This window comes from Pinus tabuliformis, chromosome 3_1 (assembly GCF_031772625.1).
Source record: "Pinus tabuliformis cultivar Carrire ecotype Pingquan chromosome 3_1, CPIR1, whole genome shotgun sequence".
In the NCBI taxonomy this organism is placed as follows: Eukaryota; Viridiplantae; Streptophyta; class Pinopsida; order Pinales; family Pinaceae; genus Pinus; species Pinus tabuliformis.
Window position 1 is genome coordinate 242,280,823 of NC_142301.1, and position 5,066 is coordinate 242,285,888.

A 5,066-nucleotide genomic window follows, 5' to 3' on the forward strand; every position below is an offset into this window, starting at 1 on the left:
AATTCAAACTGTCTCGCTTCTCATATTACTTGTTGCATATCGTATGCATTAAGGAATACGATTGAAAACTAGAAACAAATAGAGAATGAAACAATCAAACTAAGATACAATAAGCATTGAAAGTAATACCATGTAGTTAAAAAATGAGATGTAACAACAACTAAAGAAAACCACTCGAATCCATACAAATTATTGAAAATTACTTGAAACCATACAAATAATTGAAAACCAAATGAAACCATGAAAATTATTGAAAACTACTTGAAACCGTAGTTTACTAGAATTTTTTGAAACACTTTACGTCATTCAAATTGTGAACCATCTTTGAATTTTAATGGCTTAAGATACCCCACAAAAATTAAGGATGTGTTTTAACAAAATAAAACCATTGAAACATAATTTCCATATATTATTTACATGAATTACAATTCATGACAATTTATTTACAAGATGGATTATGTTAGGAAACCATCTCACAAAAATATAGAAAAGATAGATCAACACCTTAGAAATAAGCCTCTTTGAGGGGGAAACCTCCTTTACATTACACAAATGAACAATTCTTAGATGATTCAAATGACAAAACATCCTTTCTATATATAGGAGTCTAAGGGGTCACAATATAACCAAACCAACCTAACAATAATAATATAAAGGCACAAAAGTAACAATAGAGGGATTCTATGGGGCACAATAATAACAATATGGGGACAATAGGGGCACAACAATATTAATAAGGGATACAACTACAATAGTAATGGGGGAATCACTAATATTATAGGGACCTGACATGCCCCTCTCTGTCAAAAAAGTGTTGTCCTTAATGCTTGAGTAGTTCTGGATGCTTCTGTATAAAATTCTCATCCTCCCATGTGGAATCTTCAGCGGATAAGTTCTTCCACTTGATGAGATACTCTGAAATTGATCGATTTCGTAGCTTTCGAGTTCTTGTTTCTGTCACTGCTTCCGGTTCCAATATAATTTCTCCTTCCTCTTCAAGTTTTGGCAATATTGTTTGAACTGGGAGCTTGTCGCCTATAACCTTCTTTAAAGATGAAATATGGAAAACTGGGTGCACTTGAGAAGTTACAGGAAGCTCCAATTTGTATGCCATAGTACCAATATTTTGCAACGCCTTGTACGGACCATAATACTTTGGTGATAATTTATTATCCTTCTTAGCTTGCTTGAGGGACATTTGTTTACATGGTTGTAGCCATAGGAATACCCAGTCACCTACATCAAAACTTTTTTCATTGCGATATTGATCTGCCTGTTGTTTCATTCTATTCTGCGCCAACACGAGGTCATCCTTGAAGAGTTGGAGAACTTGTTGTTGATGCTCGATGTGATGTTCCACTGCTTGAACCTTAGAATTTTCTCTTAAATATGATGTGATGGATGGTGGCTGATATCCATAAATTTCCATAAATGGGGTCATTTTTGTTGTAGTATGGAAGGAATTGTTATACCACCATTCAGCCAGAGGCAACCATTTGACCCATTTCGTCTGTTTATCAGATACAAAGCAACAAATATATCCTTCCAAACATTTGTTTACTATCTCAATTTTCCCATCAGATTCAGGATGATAGGATCAGCTATGAGCTAACTAAGTACCAAGACAAGAAAATAATTTTCTCCAAAAATTTCCAGTGAAAATGGGATCTCTGTCACTTACAATAATCTTTGGGTTTCCATGTATCTTTTGAATTGTTTCCATAAATGTAGTAGAAAATGTACTGGCTTTAAATGGATGTGATAATGCACAAAAGCATGCATACTTGGTAAGTCTGTCAACTACCACCATGATGACACTCTTTCCTTCAGACTTGTGTAAACCTATGATAAAATCCATTGAAACCTCCTCCCAATGTTGGCTTGGAATGGATAACGGTTGTAATAGGCCTGGGGTCTTAAATGTTTCAAATTTATTTTGTTGGAAAACCAAACATTCTGCCACAAACTTTTGAATATCCAATTGAAGGCCATCCCAAAAAAATTCCTTCTTAACCCTATGGTAAGTTTTTAAAAATTCTGAGTGCCCTCCTAAGGGTGAAGTGTGTAATTCCATAAGAATATTTTGTTTGAGTTGGGAATTTTTACAAAGGTATAAGTGATCTTTGTACCATAACGAATGATTTTTCTAGCTAAATGTATCAGATGTACTGGAATCTTGTTGTAACTTTCGAATACGTGCCCACACTTCTTCATCATTCTTCCATTCCTCCCTTGCTTCGTTTATCCAATCTAGTTGGATAATAGAAATGGTGCACAACAATGCTTCCACATCCTCGTCCTTTCTTGAGGGTGCATCTGCCACAACATTTTGCTTCCCTTTTCTGTAGACAATTTCAAAGTCATAACCCAACATCTTTGTGACCCATTTTTGTTGCTCTTCAGAGGATAATCTTTGTTCTAAAAAGTATTTAAGGCTATCATGATCCGTTTTTAACTTGAAGTATCTTCCCATTAGGTAGGGTCACCATTTCTTAAGTGCATGTAGTATTGCCAACATTTCCTTCTCATAAATAGCTTTGTGTAAATACTTTCCCTTGATTGGACAACTTTCAAAATAAATGGGTCTTTCATCTTGCATTAAAACAGTACCAATTCCATTTCCTGAAGCATCACATTCCACAATAAAGGTTTTTGTTAAGTATGGTGTAGCTAACATCGGTGCTTGGCACATTGCCTCTTTTAGATGTTCAAAGGCCTTTATTGCTTCTGGAGACCATGAAAATGCATCTTTCCTCAATAATGTTGTTATAGGTGCTCCTATTCTCCCATAATTCTTATCAAACTTGCGATAATACCTTGTCAACCCAGGAAATCCTCACAGATGCTTTATGGATGTGGGAATTTTCCATTCCTTAATGGCTTTAATTTTTCTAGGGTCTACCTTAACACCTTCATGAGATACAATATGACCAAGATATTCCACCTCTTGTATTCCAAATAAACATTTGGAGCTTTTTTCATATAATTGTTTCTCCTCCAATAGTTGTAACACCCTGTCAACATGTTCAACATGATCCTTCCAAGACTTGTTGTAGATTAGTATATCATCAGAAAATACTAACACAAATTTTCTAAGGAAGGGTTTGAAAATGGAATTCATCAAACCTTGAAATGTAGAAGGTGCATTGGTAAGACCAAAAGGCATGACCAAAAATTCATAATGACCCTCATGAGTTCTAAATGTTTTTTTTGGAATTTCTTTAGTCTTCATTCTGATTTGATGATATCCTGAAAAAAGATCTAACTTGGTGAAGTAAATTGGGCCATGAAATTCATCCAATAATTCATCAATGACAGGAATGGGAAATTTATCTTTAATAGTGATCATGTTGAGCTCCCTATAATTCGTACACATGCACCATGATCCATCCTTCTTGTGCACCAATACTACTGGAGTAGAGAAAGAACATTGACTAGGTTGAATTATACCAGCCTCTAGCATTTCTGCAACCATATGTTCAATTTCACTCTTTTGGGCATAGGGATATCTGTACGGCATGATGTTTGGAGGAACACTTCTTTGAATCAAATGAATAGCATGATCCTGATCATGAAAAGGTGGGAGACCTTTTGGAGCCTCAAATACCTTCGAATGATTGTCTAAGACTTTTTGGAGGTCTGGAGAAATAGATGATTTCGATGTGGAAACATCTAGCGAACATAATTGTGCAATTACACATCGTTGTTCCTTTTTTAGAAGCTTTGTCATACCGTTAGACTTGATTATATTTCTTGGATTCCCTACAATACCCCTTAATTCAACTTCCTTTCCTTCCGTAGAAAATTTCATGAAAATTTGTTGAAAATTAAAAGCTATTGTACCCAAGGATTGTATCCATTGGACTCCTAGTACAACATCAGCACCACCCATTGGAATGGAAAGCATTGGGCTATTCAGTACATATTCTCCCATGGATAGCTTGATATTATGGCACTTTCTAGAGCAATTTATGGTTCCTCCACTTGCAACCATCACTTGACACTCTGGTGTTGGATATAGGAAGCAATTCAATTCTTTTGGGTACTTCTTGAATCAATCAACACTATTACCCTTTTCTTCTTGATATGTCCTTCTATCTTTTTGGTTTGAGGAGTGGTAATTCCAGCCAATGCATTACAAGATATGGTTGGATTAATTTCTTCTTTACCTAGGGTTTGTTCTTGGATTATATCCTCTTCTTTTGACATTTCTTGTTCCTTTTCTTCCTCCTTTTCACAATATATGTAGAATAATTTCTTCTCAGCACACTTATGACCTTTAGTGTATTTGCTATAAGAACTGTAACAAAGCCCTTTTGATCTTTTTCTTCCAATTGTTGTTCTTTCAACCTTATAGTTTTTGGAAGGCTAGGGGTAGCAGCACTTCCATCTTTATAGTTGTGAGTGGTAGGCTTCCTGGTTGCCATAATTTTGATTTACATTTTTCTTGCTAACCTGAATGCCTTCTCCAATGAATCAGGTTCCCAAAGGAGAACCTCATGTTGGATATTATCCTTTAAAGTCCCTATGAACACATCAATCCTATGTTCCTCTGGAATATCTTTTACCCTTATGTTCAATTTTTGGAAGTCCTCAATGTGCTCCATCATTGAACCCTTTTGATTGAGACTTATCAATTGCCTAAAAAAGGTGTTTCTTTTTGTATCCTCATAATGTGTTGTCATTTCTTCTGTAAAAATTGCCCAAGTGACAATTTGTTTACGAGAGCAAAGCCATTGATACCATACATACTGATTTGATTCCAAATATAAAGTTGGAATACGTACCTTTTGTGTGTTTTGCACATTATGGAGATTGAAAAATTGCTCCATCTATAGTATCCATGTTGCAGGATCCTTGCCATCAAACTTCCTCATATCGATTTTTGGAATATGGTGGGTCTTCAATCCAACATTAGAGTCTATGAAATCATGATTAACATTTTTTTTGTTCTCATCATGAGTTTCCTTTACTACCCTTTCACCATTAGTAGCCATTTCTTGTAGCAAATTATTCAAATTTATCTTCAATTCTTCCATCTTATCATCCATTCCATTCATCTTAAC